The sequence below is a fragment of the Schistocerca piceifrons genome, chromosome 5 (assembly GCF_021461385.2).
Source record: "Schistocerca piceifrons isolate TAMUIC-IGC-003096 chromosome 5, iqSchPice1.1, whole genome shotgun sequence".
Classification (NCBI taxonomy): Eukaryota; Metazoa; Arthropoda; class Insecta; order Orthoptera; family Acrididae; genus Schistocerca; species Schistocerca piceifrons.
In genome coordinates, this window is record NC_060142.1 from 515542241 (window position 1) to 515559850 (window position 17610).

Below are 17610 nucleotides of genomic sequence, written 5' to 3' on the forward strand. Positions count from 1 at the left end.
GCCATTTGGATAAACTCAGCGTAATTGAAGATAATCACGGCCAAATTTCTTGCTAACTAATCTAGTTTTCCGTTTATTTTCGACCGCAGGGCCCGAGTGCCTCTTTTATTTTGAACTGTGGCGGTGGCTGCGAATTTAACGCCCGTTCGGACCGAATACTAAAACGTAGCACTCGTGGGCACAGCGGTAATCTGTATTAGTAAAATGAAGCTCTCTCTCTCTCCATGGTGACGTAAAGTGTATAATATTGATGCCATCCTCATATCCATTACGGATAAAATTTAAAAAAAGGTAGAATATCGAAATGAAGTGTGAGTATTTAGTGAAGATAGGATATAATTTTAGTCTTTGATTTAGCAGTTATCTAATATCAGATTGAGAACCGTAAAAGGTAGAGAAATTTGTCATTTTTGAAAACAACAAAGATAGTATGGCGCGTGCAGCAAGTACAACTAAGCATTGTTTTCACAGATACAAGCGAATTGTGGTGCTCATTATCGATCGTGGTGTCAATGTACACATCACATTCCGTTCCTTTGTAATGATCTTAGTGGAGGCGATAAGCTATTTGCTTCTGCCGACCTTTGGAACACCCAGTGATTAACGAGAAAATTATGGCCACTGACCTATTGTCGATATAAACGTGTCCAGGGGATAGCAACGTCACCTGCCGAGGAATGACTACTAGTCAGACATACGCACAATGCATGCAGTATCACTGAGTGTGCTGTCGGCGTGCCGAAGGGGAAAGATTTTCGATCTGTCTGAGTTTGACCGAGGGCTGATTGTGATGGCCCAGAGACTCGGCTCAAACATAGTGGAAACTCGTCGGGTGTGCGAGGAGTGCTGTGGTGAGTGTCTTCAGCACTGGCGAAACCAAAGTGAAACCGCGTCCAGATGTCGCGGGAATGGGAGGGCACCCCTTAATACAGACATTTGACTTGTAGACTAGGCAGACTGACAAAACAGGACAGTGGACTGCAGAGGAATTAACATCACACTTTAATGCTGGGAAGAGTTCAAGTGTGTCTGAACACACAATGCACCAAATACTCCTAATGAAGGGCCAATTTGACACCACGATATTGGCAACTACGACTGAAATGGGCACGTGACCATCGACACTGGACGTTGGCGCAGTGGCAGAGAGAGGCATGGTTTGATGAATACCTTCTTCACCATGCCGATAGGAGGGCGCGAATTTGTCGTCTTACAGAGGAACAGCTCCTTGACACCTATACTGCGGGATGGCGACTAGCTGGCGGCGGTTCCTTTATGCTCCAGGGAACGATCACGTGGGCGTCCGTGGGTCCAGCGAAGCCCGTACATGGACTATCGTAAACTGATTGCAGACCACGTACACCTTATCATGACGATCATGTTTACCGATGGCAGTGACATTTTTCAGCAAGAAAATGCGTCATGTCACAGAGCCGGGAGGGTGATGGAGTGGTTCCAGAAACACAGTGGCGAGCTCCAATTGATATGCTGCCCCCCCCCCCCCCCAAATAGACAGATCTGAACCCGATCGAGCACGCCTGGGATGTTATTGAAAGTGGGGTCAGAGCTCGTCGCCTCTCTCCCCGGAATTTGCGGCAATTAGTTGACTTGTGTGTGTAGATAGATGTAGTACCAGCTCCCTCCAGTGACCTACCACAACCTCATTATTCCCATACCACGACGCGTCGCCGCTGTTATCCGTGTCTAAGGTGGACATACCGACTATTAAGTAGGTGGTCATAATGTTCTGACTCATCAGTGTACGTCAGTTGTTGGTAATTGGAACCAACAGCTGTATTGTAATCCAGCGTCGTTTATGCAGAACATACTACTAGTATCGATGCCAAAAAGTGTAATCTTCAAGTCTATGGTGTGATCTGCCACCAACGTACAAACCACAATGAGAACGACCAACGGAGTCCTCAAATGGAAACAGTTCAACTTATTAACCATGTTACGCCCGCATGTGCAAGCAATGAAGTCGTGTGCATCGGGACCAAAATCAACTGGAATTCGTATCTTCGTGGCAGTAACAACCCCACTAATGGTCAGACTGCGTTCCCCATCGTTCTATACTACAAAGTATCTGTTTACCGCGAAATATGCGTTTCACTTCCGTATCAACAGCGACGACACAACGACTTTATTTATTTTTAATTATTTTCGTCTTCACGATGGCGATGAACTTGGTTGTTTGAACAGGAACTGTGAGAAATCTTGTTGCCAGAAGCCTATAATGACATTTTTTCCGCTACCAGAAGTCGAAACGCCGAGCAGCGACGAGGTTCATCGAAACTCGTCATGTGTTTAGCGTAAATCGCTCGTAGACTGTTGTCTGCTATATCGTGGGTAACAACTTGAAAACGAAGGCCAGTTTGTCCGAGAGCTATTAGACACAACCTGATGTGACATACAACTCAATTTTTGTTTTTGTTTTGGAACAATGAGTCTTCGAAAATAGTGTTAGGTTGGTACAGATGTTCGTAGCGTTTTTGTTTTTCGTGTTGGTGTTCTCGTTGCTATAGGTTTATTTATCGATTTTCATTTTTTATTTGTAATTCAAAGCTGCTGTTTGAGTTTACATATTGTCATTTTGTTATTTCCATATAGCGAGTGGACGCTGGAAAATGGAGTGCAAAGTGCAGAAATCAGAACATTTCAGACCTATTCTTCTATTTAAATTCAATAGAGGAGTTATAGCAACGGTGGCAACCAGAAACGTGTGTACCTTGTATGGGGATAATGCCTTTGGACAGATGATGACAAGAAAACGTGATTTCTACAGTCGTGGAATCGAAAAGTTTCCCCAACGTTGGTAAACTGTTGTAAATAGTGAAGGAGAATATATTATTTGTGACTAAAGTCTCTGTTATGTATCTGTAGTGTTTATTAAACTTACGGAGAAACTCTACGAACTTACGCACCAAAGGATGAAATGACTAACCGGCATTATTAAGGAAATTAAACCCTTCCTGCGCCACCTCCCCAGCTCCCTTGGTCTCTTTGTTTGTCTGTAGTCGAGTCAATCCTTAGCTGTTTGGGCATCACTGCCAGGAAAATCGTCGTCAGCGTCTGAGAAAAAAAATCTGTTATAAGTAATATTCGGAGTTGATGCTCTTCGTGGTCTTATATCCACCTGGCTGTTTAGTGGATTGAAATTTATTTATGTGGTCAGTCATTAAATAAAAATCGTGTACACTTACGCTGTTTAGTTGTTGTGGATGACAGATCACGTAGTGTGTACATTCTGTTGTTACACTTCCATATTTATTTGATGCAGACAGTCCTATTGAATTATGTTGTGTTATGATGCGTAGTCTCTCTGTTGCCGACATGGTGACGTCCCTTTTCGTATTGAGAGACTATGGGAGGACTTGTATCATACAGCATAATTCAAGATTGGATTGGATTGTTTGGGGGGGAAGAGACCAAACAGCGAGGTCATCGATCTCATCGGATTGGGGAAGGATGGGGAAGGAAGTCGGCCGTGCCCTTTCAAAGGAACCATCCCGGCATTTGCCTGGAGCGATTTAGGAAAATCACGGAAAACCTAAATCAGGAGGGCCGGACGCGGGATTGAACCGTCGTCCTCCCAAATGCGAGTCCAGTGTATAATTCAAGATCAGGGTCATAAAACTATTATACAATGCATATTCTCAAGGATGACACGAAATTTCACAAACGACATCAAACATTTCGCGGGAAGCCAATAGTCATTCTACCTGCGCACCTTTCACTGTTTGAACAGGAAAAGGAGTACCGGAAGTACCCACTGCCACACAACGCAAGGTGACTTCTGGAGTATGAATGTGACTGCAGGACTTAAGTCACCACCGTTCAAGAATGCGCTGGTCGCTTTGGAGCCGTGTAGATGGTTCCAGGCTGTCGTACAGTAATTCATCGTTGACACCGTTCATGGTAGTAGAGGGTGTGTTTGTGTCAGTCTGTAGTATAGAATTCACACGGTAAGACGTCAACTGTTTGCCAAGTTGATAGCACAGATATACACCTGATAACCGTAGCTAAGCAAGGCGGATAGTACTTGGTTGAGTGACCGTTCCTAGAAACCGGGGTGCTGTTGTTTTTAAGGACACCCAAATCGTCGAATTGCGCCCAATTGAAAGACTTGCACCAAGCCGTGGTGCCACACGACAAGAACAAGAAATAGACAATAAGATGGGTCGACTTGGAGAAACTACAGAACCACAGGAAGGAGTTACCGCGATTGGGGTTACCCAAGACCACACACTACACAGTGAATAAAGTTGCTGATTTGTTGGTGTATCAACGCGTCCGGTTCAACGTCTCTAAAAGCAACGGTATACCACTCGCAGCAACGTGCTCTATGTAAGGACAGTGGTCATAAAAAAGTCCTAACTGACAGAAACTGGAGACAAGTGTTAAGCCTTATGAATGACTGTCCGTTTCAAACTCAACAGGAATTGAGGGACTGCTTCTGTTAGTGAATGCAGATCTGTCTCAAACAGTTTCCGCGGGGATATTGTAAAGCAAACTACTTTCAATGGCCATTTCCAGTCGGTTACCTCGTTAATGGCCATTATGCTCAGGGATACAAAGCTGTTAGTTTTCGATAAGCCAAACATCACAGAAACTTCACAGCAGCAGGCTGAAAGCGTTTAGTGTGGTCAGACGAGTCGCAGTTTTGTTTCTTTCCTACTGATGCAAGGCGTGGAGTGCACAGACTGCCCAGTGAGCTACTGTGTGGATAGAGGGCGCACTTTAGGACAGATGTGGATCTGTGATGTTTTTGCGGTGTCCTTTGTGCCACGATTGGGCCCCCTTCGTAGAGGTCACCGTGAACTTGAGTCAGGAATTTCATTTCAACATTCTCGATCATAAAATGTTGCTCTTCCTTTTACATGTTCATGATGAGTGTGCCGTCCCCACTTCGAAAATGCCAAACGTTATGTCTTTAGATATGCACGCATAAGTTCCTGGTTCGGCAACACTGAAGCACACTGTGGCACCTGACCCGCTAAATCAATCGACCTTAATCTTACAGAAAATGTCATTTCTACACATAGGTGACAAAAGTCACGGGATAGCGATTCGTACGTATACAATGGCAGTAGTATACCGTATACAAGGTATAAAAGGGCAGTGCATAGGCGGAGCTATCATTTGTGCTCGAGTGATTAATGAGAAAAGCTTTCCGACGTGATTACGACCGCAAAATGGGAATTAACAGACTTTCAACGCGGAATGGTAGTTGGAGCTAGACGGATGGGACATTCCATTTCGGATTCACACTGTCATGAGTGTGCCTAGAATACTAAACTTCAGATACTGCCTCTCAGAACGGACAAGGCGGTGCCACCGGTCTTCACTTAAAGACCGAGAGCAGCGGCGTTTGAGTAGAGTTGTCAGTGCGAACAGGCAAGCGGTACTGCGTGAAATAACCATAGTATCAATGTAGGACGTACGACGAGCGTATCTGTTGGGACAGTGCTGCGAAATTTGGAGTTAATGAGCTATCGCCGCGGACGACCGACGTACGTTTGCTAACAGCAGGACATCGGCTGCAGGGCCTTTCCTGGGCTCACGTTCATATTGATTGGACCTTAGATTACTGTAAAACCGTGGCCTGGTCAGCTGAGTCCCTATTTCATTTGGTAAGAACTGATAGCAATGAGCGAGAGTGGCGCAGACCTACGAAGCAATGGCTCCAAGTTCTGAACAAGGCACTGTGAAAGCTTGTGGTATACTTCATGGTGGGAGGGGGGGGGGGGTGTTTAAATGGAACTGACTCGGTTCTCTGGTCCAACGGAGCAGATCTTTGACTGGATATGGTTATGGTGAGCAACTACGCTTGTAACTATTCGTGGATTTTATGTTCCCAAACAGACGATGGAATTTTTACGTATGATAATGCTCCTTATCACCGGCCCACAATTGCTCGTGCTCGGTATGAAGAACTTTCTAGACAATCTGACCGAATGATTTGGCCACCGAGATCGTCCGACACGAATTCCATCGAAGATGTATAGCACAGAGTCGAGGAGTCAGTTCGTGCACAAAGTCCTGCACCGGCGACACTTTCGCAAGTATGGACGGCTATAGAGGCAGCATGGCTCAATATGTTTTGGAGAGGCTTGCAAAGACTTGTTGAGTCATGCGACTGCGCCCGTCAAAATGATGTCTGACCGTATATTAGGAGGCATTCCTTGAGTTTTGTCACCTCGTACTATTTAAAACAGCAGATGAAACGTAGCTGTCTATCCCAGAAATATGACAGCTCGTTGATCTCAGCTAAGTATGTCACATATTTGTGGACTTTTTCCCTGCCCAACTCAGGACAACCTGCCGTGGTGGCCGAGTGGTTCTAGGCGCTTCAGTCCGGAACCGCGCGACTGCTACGGTCACAGTTTCGAATCCTGTCTCGGGCATGGATGTGTGTCATGCCCTTAGGTTAGTCAGGTTTCAGTAGTTCTAAGGGACTGATGACGTCAGATGTTAAGTTCCATAGTGCTCAGAGCCATTTGAACCATTTGAACCAACTGAGGACATCAGGGACAGAATCTGTGTTCTGAGGATTAGCGTGATATCTCCTGAGGGTGACTTACTTTTTGGCCAGTTTGCCTAAATCAGCGATAAGCTAGTGAGATATTAGCTCGACGCACTTTAAAAATTACTAGAAAAGTTGCAGGAATGTGGTGGTGAATGGAACCTTGTGCTAGCTTTCAAACTGTAGAATTAGGAGAAAACGAGTTTCATCGAGAAAACTCGGAAGTTAGAAGCAGCCTAACACTGTGGGACGGACTGGTGGACGAGACTATACTCGCTAAAGAACGACGCTAATAACTGCGTAGTGAGGCACGGTAATAGGACCAGCGACGTCATAAGGCGGCGCCACGGTGCACGCGGCGGCGGGACGGGTAGGGGCGTGAGCGGCCGGCGGCGCTGGCGTGTTGTGCGAACGTCGGCTGCAGGGGCTGCCGGCTGCCTTTCTCGCAGTAATCTGTTCTGAGTACCTGCCGCCAGCCCTCCGGCGGAGTTAGCACGCGCCGCTGAATACGCCGCCTCTCAGAACCGGTGCTCTGGATATACGCAGAAGGCGCCTTTACCACGCACACCTACGTTCGCCAGAGGGCCACGTTTGAGATTCAGAATAGTAAACACGCTTTTCTCCCACTTATTTGGCATACATATTTATAAAACCTGTTGTACGAAAGGCGTTCAATAAGTAAGGTAACACGTGTTTTCTCGGCAATTTACGGTTGAAAAAATTCCGTGTTTATTAAAAATTAATGTGGGACGTCGTGGAATTTTTCAGCTTCAAAAAAATGGTTCAAATGGCTCTGAGCACTATGGGACTTAATATCTGTGGTCAGCAGTCCCCTAGAACTTAGAACTACTTAAACCTAACCAACCTAAGGACATCACACACATCCATGCTCGAGGCAGGATTCGAACCTGCGGCCGTAGCAGTCGCGCGGTTCCGGACTGAGCGCCTAGAACCGCTTTTTTTTTTAGTCTCATTTTGTTCGTTTTCGTTGTTGTATCTGCTCGGTGCGGACGTCGCAAGACACCCGTTTCAGTTCCTAGTTGATCCATTATCTCAGTTTTTTTTTTTATTACAGAGGGCAATTAACCCTCTGACCGAACACGCTGAGTTACCGTGCCGGCAACCGCTAGACCACCGCGGCCGGCTTTTTCAGCTTCAGCCTGTATAGTTCTACATCTACATCTACATTTATACTCCGCAAGCCACTCAACAGTGTGTGGCGGAGGGCACTTGACGTGCCGCTGTCATTACCTCCCATTCCTGTTCCAGTCGCGTATGGTTCGCGGGAAGAACGACTGCCGGAAAGCCTCCGTGCGCGCTCGAATCTCTCTAATTTTACACTCCTGATCTCCTCTGGAGGTATAAGTAGGGGGAAGCAATATATTCGGTACCTCATCCAGAAGCGCACCCTCTCGAAACCTGGACAGCAACCTACACCGCGATGCAGAGCGCCTCTCTTGCGGAGTCTGCCACTTGAGTTTGCTAAACATCTCCGTAACGCTTTCACGCTTACCAAATAAGCCTGTGACGAAACGCGCCGCTCTTCTTTGGATCTTGTCTATCTCCTCCGTCAACCCGATCTGGTACGGATCCCACACTGATGAGCAATACTCAAGTATAGGTCGAACGAGTGTTTTGTAAGCCACCTTTGTTGATGGACTACATTTTCTAAGGAATCTCCCAATGAATCTCAACCTGATACCCACCTTGCAAACAATTAATTTTATATCATCATTCCACTTCAAATCGTTCCGCACGCATACTCCCAGATATTTTGCAGAAGTAACTGCTACCAGTGATTGTTCTGCTATCATATAATCATACAATAAAGGATCCTTCTGTCTATGTTTTCGCAATACATTACATTTGTCTATGTTAAGGATCAGTTGCCGCCGGCCGCGGTGGTCTCGCGGTTCTAGGCGCGCAGTCCGGAACCGTGCGACTGCTACGGTCGCAGGTTCGAATCCTGCTTCGGGCATGGATGTGTGTGATGTCCGTAGGTTAGTTAGTTTTAAGTAGTTCTAAGTTCTAGGGGACTAATGACCACAGCAGTTGAGTCCCATAGTGCTCAGAGCCATTTGAACCATTTGATCAGTTGCCACTCCCTGCACCAAGTGCCTATCCGCTGCAGATCTTCCTGCATTTCGCTATAATTTTCTAATGCTGCAATTTCTCTTTATAGTACAGCATCATCCGCGAAAATACGCTTGGAACTTCCACGAGGTTCCGATAGGTGGCGGCGCTAAACGCAGCCTTCACAATGGCGTGTGTAACGGAGGTGCGCCCCAAGTTCCTTATGGCGGAAAATCGAAGCTTCGCAGATCTTCAGCGGAACTTCTACGGACATGTGGCAGTGTGAAAAAGCACGGCGTGTCGTTGGACGAGGCGGCTGTCACCACGGCAACGAGGTCGCGCACACCTGTCTGATCTCCCACGTGCCGGCCGGCGCACACTGCTGTGACTCCTGCGGTGTTGCAACGTGTGGACACTCTCATTTGAGGTGATCGACGGAGCACAGTCAGACACCTCGTTGCTCAACTGTACGTCTCTGTTGGTAGTGTTAACACACTTGTCCTCCCGTTTGGGGTACTCACGGGTGCGTGCCCACTGGGTTCCTCGCCGCCTAAAGCCTGGTTTACACGACGACATTGGGTTGCGCCACGCGTTGCGTGGAATGAGTAGCACGCAAGTGGTTTCATATATGACTGTAGACACGGCGACACTTCAGTTTTGTCGTTTTGTGGGTCCCTGAGTCGTGTCTAAAATGAAAGTTCTGGCAGCTGCACGTCGCACGAGTTGTGACGGAGTTAAAACTTGTTGTGTGGAATCGCTGCATAAGAAAAAAATAAGAAACGTGTTTCGATTCGTGACTGGATGATGAAAAGAGAGCTTGGTTGCTCAGCATCCGTGCCGAAAATTTCTAACGGAAGATCCAAGAGCTTCTTTTAATTTTCTTAGAATGTCACCAGAACTGTTCACGTTTCTTCTAAATAGAGTTAACTATGCGATAAGGAGTAAAGGTACTGTAATGCATGAAGCACAGTCGCCAGAACTGAAATTATATGTCATATTGCGCGCATTACAATCGAGAACACTGGGCATACTATAAGATACGGTTTTAGTTGGTGATGACGTTTTTTCAGTGACACCAATAACTATTAACATTAACAGTAATAATTATTAACATTAGCAACAATAATTATTCGAAGCAGGCCGCATGAACAAGAGAATGGATTGCAAACTACTCTCTTGAAGATAGATCTGTACAGTGGCAATATTTCAAAATTCTGACATATGTGAAAGGGCAGCACTGCAGCGACATTTTAAATAGAAGAATGCAGCTTCTTGAATTCCTATAGCCTTCCCTCCTGTCAACAATAATCCTTAGTAAAGAGTTGGCCAACTTGAACGATGGGATTTTAGTCTTGTAAACGAGAGCATTGTCACAGCTAGAATTACACTTGCTTGTATTTTTCTTAATTCAGGCGTATATGTGCTCCTAACTCAATAAATTTCGCCCTGCAGCTCAGACATTGTCAAACCGTCTATGTTATGACCACCCATGATGGTCTCAGCAGCAGCAATATGTTGCTTATTTTTGTAATCGGCATCACTCAAATCCCACAAACACCTATGCAAAGCATATATATCCAAAAAGCGAACATTATTCTCCGTTGCGCACTTTATATTTCAGTTTGTCTGCACTCTACGAAAACAGATAACCTCAAAACTCGTGCAACTAGTGTCACCAAAGTTGGAACACGCCGAAAGTGTTTAGTTTCACCAACGAGTTGCGCAAACTCTCGCCGCGCATGCGCAGTGGCCCGTAGCGCAGTTGCATGCAACCTAGTGTCGTCGTATAAACTAGGCTACATAGAGTAACGGAGGACCGTCTGTGCGGTATTGCTTGAGTGTTACTAGGCTGATAGTGTCAACTTTTTGGCGAACATCGTCACAGATGATGAAAATCGGAAATAAAAAGGCAGTTCACGGAATGGCGCCATATCACATCTTTTCCGAAGAAAAAGTTAAAAGCTACACCGCCAGCCGGGGTGGCCGAGCGGTTCTAGGCGCTACAGTCTGGAACCGCGCAACCGCTACGGTCGCAGGTTCGAATCCTGCCTCGGGCATGGATGTGTGTGATATCCTTAGGTTAGTTAGGTTTAAGTAGTTCTAAGTTCTAGGGGACTGATGACCTTAGACGTTAAGTCCCATAGTGCTCACAGTCATTTGAACCATTTTTTTAAAAGCCACACCTTCAGTGGTTAAAGTAATGGCGACGGTCTTCTGGTTATTGTGTCTGACGTCCTTCACCACAGTGCAAATATCAGTTCTGAAGTGTATTATGCTGGCCTCAGTAAATTGAAGAACAAATTCAACTTGTTCATCGCCACAAAAATGCAAACGAACTTCTGTTTCCCCACGACAACGCAAGGCCTCACACAAAAATGCGCACCCTAGAGGAGCTCAAAATACTTCGTTGTACTGTTCCTCCTCATCCTTCTACAAATCGAGTCTCGCACCTTCAGATTTCCATCTGTCTGACACAATGAAGAGTGCAGCCCGTGGAAGCAGTACGTGGATGATGTTGTTATTGATGCAGCAGCAAGGCGTTCGCTTCAACGTCGATCAGTACAATGGGATAGAATTACTCTGGGATAAAAACCTGCTACCTCCCATACAGGAGGGTGAAAAGGGGGTGACATAGAAGCATAATTCAGGAACGTCTGATGCAGTTACATCCACATTTTGAGAACCAGTGATTCATTACTTTCATTACTCTTATTATTTGTACAAAAATGCTGTGGGGTAATATGTAGCTACCAACGCTATAGGTTGCCGTGGGGATGAGCAGCTGTGACACGTAAACATATTCGATAGCGACTGGTACTAGTATCTGATCCACAGCTTGTGTGTCGCCACGCTCATTGGTGACTGTCTGAATGACAACGCATAGACAGTGACATATCAGCATGTTCCTGTAACACCTGAAGCAGTTTCTATCAAAAGTAAAACACTTATCACTTGCTATCTCGAACAAGTATACTGTGACAGTAAGATACCCTTAGCACCCCATGGACGTCGATGGTTTTCAAAAGGGTGGATGTAAAAGCATAACTCCAGACCGCCTGATGCAGTTTCAACCAAAACTGGCAGATATTCGACTCACTGGTATAAAACTACTACCTCTTGTGGTGGAGATGGAGATGTGAAGGGGTGACATGTAAAATTTTTCGAAAACGACCTGTTGGTAGTTCTTACTAGTATACCGGAATACTTTTTCATCTAATAAAAAAGAAGGACTTTTAGCGAATGGGAAGAATATTTACCCTATTACGAAGGTAAAAAGGGTTACTCTCATTTTCACACCTAAGACGTTGAACCATTCTTCAGGACTTTTTACATTCTTCTCACGCAGGCGGAATTATACAGGGTGTTACAAAAAGGTACGGCTAAACTTTCAGGAAACATTCCTCACACACAAAGAAAGAAAAGATGTTATGTGGACATGCGTCCAGAAACGCTTACTTTCCATGTTAGAGCTCATTTTATTACTTCTCTTCAAATCACATAAATCATGGAATGGAAACAAACAGCAACAGAACGTACCAGCGTGACTTCAAACACTTTGTTACAGGAAATGTTCAAAATGTCCCCCTTAGCGAGGATACATGCATCCACCCTCCGTCGCATGGAATCCCTGATGCGCTGATGCAGCCCTGGAGAATGACGTATTGTATCACAGCCGTCCACAATACGAGCACGAAGAGTCTCTACATTTGGTACCGGGGTTGCGTAGACAAGAGCTTTCAAATGGCCCCATAAATGAAAGTCAAGAGGGTTGAGGTCAGGAGAGCGTGGAGGCCATGGAATTGGTCCGCCTCTACCAATCCATCGGTCACCGAATCTGTTGTTGAGAAGCGTACGAACACTTCGACTGAACTGTGCAGGAGCTCCATCGTGCATTAACCACATGTTGTGTCGTACTTGTAAAGGCACATGTTCTAGCAGCACAGGTAGAGTATCCCGTATGAAATCATGAGAACGTCCTCCATTGAGAGTAGGTGGAAGAACGTGGGGCCCAATCAAGACAGTGCCTGCCCAAACGTTTACAGAAAATCTGTGTTGATGACGTGATTGCACAATTGCGTGTGGATTCTCGTCAGCCCACACATGTTGATTGTGAAAATTTACAATTTGATCACGTTGGAATGAAGCCTCATCCCTAAATAGAACACTTGCACTGAAATGAAGATTGACACATGTTGGATGAACCATTCGCAGAAGTGTACCCGTGGAGGCCAATCAGCTGCTGATAGTGCCTGCACACGCTGTACATGGTACGGAAACAACTGGTTCTCCCGTAGCACTCTCCATACAGTGACGTGGTCAACGTTACCTTGTACAGCAGCAACTTCTCTGACGCTGACATTACGGTTATCGTCAACTGCACGAAGAATTGCCTCGCCCATTGCAGGTGTCCTCGTCGTTCTAGGTCTTCCCCAGTCGCGAGTCATAGGCTGGAATATACCGTGCTCCCTAAGACGCCGATCAATTGCATCGAACGTCTTCCTTTCGGGACATCTTCTTTCTGGAAATCTGTCTCGATACAAACGTACCGCGCCACGGCTATTGCCCGTGCTAATCCATACATCAAATGGACATCTGCCAACTCCGCATTTGTAAATATTGCACAGGCTGCAAAACCACGTTCGTGATGAACACTAACCTGTTGATGCTACGTACTAATGTGCTTGATGCTAGTACTGTAGAGCAATGAGTCGCATGTCAACACAAGCACCGAAGTCAACATTACGTTCTTTCAATTGGGCCAACTGGCGGTGAATCGAGGAAGTACAGTACATATTGACGAAACTAAAATGAGCTCTAACATGGAAATTAAGCGTTTCCGGACACATGTCCACATAACATCTTTTCTTTATTTGTGTATGAGGAATGTTTCCTGAAAGTTTGGCCGTACCTTTTTGTAACACCCTGTATATTTCTTCAGGGTTCAGATGAGACTGCAGGACAAAATTTGACACAGACACAGTTGACATATGTGTGTAAATATATGTGGAAAATATACATGTATGCAAGATATATGTGACATACAATTACACGGCGAAGCCGATGGCAATATGTTAGTTTCATTCCTATAAAATTCGTATTTCAACACATCTCAGCTAGGCTAAAAAGTTGTGCAGGTAGAAATAAGAAAAACTTATATAATGATTAAACAAAAGAGTTCATGTTTACAGCGTGCACGTATTCCATCATTCTTAACTAATAGAACTCATTACTTTGTTCTTAATGACGAGTGTTCATCAGAGACAAGGATATCGTCAGGAGTGCCCCAGGCAAATGTGATAGCACTGCTTTTGTTCACTTTGTACATAAATGATTTGACTGACGGAATGAGCAACTAACTGCAGCGCTTTGCTGGTGATGCAGCAGCGTATAGAATTCTGTCATTGAGTGAATGTAGGAAGCTACAAGATGAGTCAAAAAATCTCTGGTTTGTGGTGATGAATGGCAAATTGCTTTAAATCTATAAAAATGTAAGTTAATGCAGATGAAAAGGGAAAAATATCCCATAATGTTACAATACAGCGTTAGTGGTCTGTTGTTTGACACAGGCAATTCAATTAAATACAGTGTGTGACGGTGCAACGCGATATGAAATGGAAGGAGCACGTAAGGACGGTGGTGAGGAAAGCGAATAGTCGATTTCGGTTAACTGAGAGAATTTTAGGAAGGTGTAGTTTGTCTGTAAATGAGGCGTCATATAGAACACTTGTGCGGCTCATTCTTGTGCACTACTTGCATGTTTGTGATCTGTACCATGTCGGATTGAAGGAAGACATTTAAGAATTCCGAAAACTAGGGATTTCGCATCGGACCACCTGAAAAATGTTACGGAAACGATTGAAGCAGGAAAACTAATGCCTGCAGTTGTTACAGATTCTGATTCCTTGGACGGATTGACTTGCTTTGAATTCTCTGTATGAGCAAAACAGCATTTGATACTCTACCTTTTCTTGAGAAACGTGTTTCGTGTGATGAGGCAATGCCTATTTTGTGATGTTTAGAGGGACAGGAGCAATCTGCGAAACTAGGACAAAGAAATTGCTAGCACTACTGTGTAGAACGTTTGTGGTTCACAAGAAGTTAATGTATTTTGTGTCATCTGACCATTTGAAGTTGCTATTTTTTGTTCTTGTTAAGGACACGTATATGGATCCTGCTGCACCTTAAGTCCGAAAGCACGATCTGCCATTCAACACTCACATCGCTGTTATAGAATTGTTGTACACAACACCGAGAACGGATCTACTGGTCATCATTAAAGCCTTACATGCTTTAGCGTGAGATTTTGTGGAAGGTCCACTATGTTTCACATCTTTTATAGGAGGCTTTTCACCACTGTGAGCTTCCCTCTACAAAGTGACAGGAACAACTTACATCAAGTGTGTGAAGAATCGTATTCCAGACGTACCGATACAGTTGTCTGGATTATACGACAATCACTAGGTAAAGAGCATATACGAAGTCATCACTGCAACAAATAATACGGCAGGATGGGTCGATTAGTATATTACGCACAGTATCAAAAGCTTTGGAGTATTTGTTCATGATCACCGGACAAACTGTCTTGTAACATCTGAATTTCGAAGATATTACAGCAGAATACCTGAGAATATTAATGAAAAGAGACGAATCAATCATTTCACACAATTCCGTTTCAATAACGAATTTAATACGAGTCATTTCCATTTCTCAGTTTTGAAACTGAAACAAAAGACTTTCTTAAACAGTGCATTCACATCCTTGGTTCGTTGATTTCTTCTCTTCATAATGCAGCGTACTTATTTCCTATATTTACCTTTCAGTTAGCCACATTGCTTATCAGATTTCGTAACTTTTTTAGTCCTTATGCGTCACATGTGTGTTAGGTCAGCCAGTCGGGCAGAATAAAAGAAAAAAAATGTTGGAACAGAGACGCTCACTATCCGGTCCGACTACACGTACTACACGCGATCATGGTGAGCATTACATGAGACTAAGCAGTTATTCTCTTAGGTGCTGCTTATCATAAACTTCCTGATTAATCTTATGGTTTGAATGATTTCAGAAGACCGGAAGACGTGAATGTAAGATGGAAATATTAGTAAGATAGATTGCTGTGACACTGGCCATTTTTTGTGCGGAATAATTGTCCACACTAAATACACAAAGCAGTTCAGTGTATAAATGAAATTATTGTCCTTAACTTACAATGCTTGTACGTGGCAGACTCATATTACAAGAGAGAAGCCAGCATATGGTGGTAGAAAGCAAACGGATAGATTCATAAATCCTGCATCAAATTATTTATTTAAATAACATATAACTCAGATTATTTTCCATCAGCATTGAAGCTACCTGCGTGCGGGTAATAAATCACCAGGTCAGAATCATATCTTTCCACAAAGATTTTAAATTGAACGTTCCTTAAACTAACCAAGAAAAACTACTCGAAATGTGATTCATTGTGAATGATATTAAATGATGTGCACATATGAGTTGCTTGCACTTGTAATCTACTGATTTCCCTCACACACATACAAAGGATGAGAATACACTTCCGAATTGGTCGGGCTGATTTGAGTAATAACATTAACCGAGTATGAGTGCTTGTTGATGTCAAGGAGCTCTTATGAAAATTTACACACTGACAACGATTCGTCAAATGGGGTTCGTCACCGCTAACGTAATTACCCTTCTGGCTCCCTCTGCCTTCTCAAGAGAACGTGCAGATACCGAATATACGTTCATTTTACGTGGCAACAACCTCCCTACCCATATCGTCTTCATATCCACAGACAACCTCTGTTTAACTAGACTATGTGAGCATGTACGTCCGAATCAGTGACAGAAGCAAAGGGTTCCTTGTCTCCTCTGTGCCGTATTGTGTAAATACCGTTCGCTTTTCCCAGACACGTCCAGTCACTTTGCATTATCCACAAATCAGAGCACTTCGAACTTTGTAGCAGTGGGCGTTTTGAGTTGCCCAGTCCCCTCCAGCTACAAATAATTCTCTCTGTCGCCCATCGCCTCAATTCGCCATTTGAAAACGGCATTCAGGTTCCAGGCACTGCATGGGTAAGATGTTATGTTTCTTCGGAGCATGGCTTAAATGTTGTTTAATTTTGGTTAGTGTGGTTATGTTTTGTTCAAGAATAAGGAAATCGTTCCATTCACTCCATAGGATGTTTGAGAGTGTTTTCATTTCGTTTTCTTGAATTTTTGGTGTTAATGTTCACGAGGAAAGTGTGGACAATCACTGGGGGTTTTTGCTCACCGGAACAGATCATGTGCCCTCAACAGCGGTCTCTCTTTTCATTAATTTCATCTCAGGTTTTGCTAAAGTTATGTTATGATCTGAATAACTTCCTGCATTTGGCCAGCTTCGATTTCATTAGGGGTGACGAAACCCATTTGACGAATCGTTGTCAGTGTGTAAATGTTCATATGAGCTCCTTGACAGGTGATTGCCAATTAGCATCAATCAGTCAGCAGGCAATCAAGAATGAAAGTTCACTTGTACAGACACTTTTAGATACTATAGGTATCTCATCTTAGTTTCTTGTAACTATCACATTTATGCTGATGACTTTCAGCAGTATCTAAAAATATCGCTTGTGACATGTCTGACAGGAATGTTGATATTCGTTCAGTGTCACGATGTATACAAATCCTGGAACACCAGCCGATTTCTAGGACGATATACGTGTTTCATTTACTGTGCCGAGAGGAGATCAGTCAACTTTCTGTTAAGCGTTCCATCTCACATTCCTTGAAGGTAACCGGTTATCCTGTGAAATATGTAAACGATAAAGCACAATCCTCGATGTGCATATTAATTTGTAGTAACACTGTCTTAGCATTCACGAAATTTTCCACTTTCCCGTATGCTGTTCAGGAAAAAGATAGTGAAAGTTTCAACAAAAACTAGATGAGTTGTTGCTTTTTGCGTACCTTTACTACTGTGTTTAAAGCAACAAATATGTAGCAAACACCAAACGACTCGAGCTAGTCAT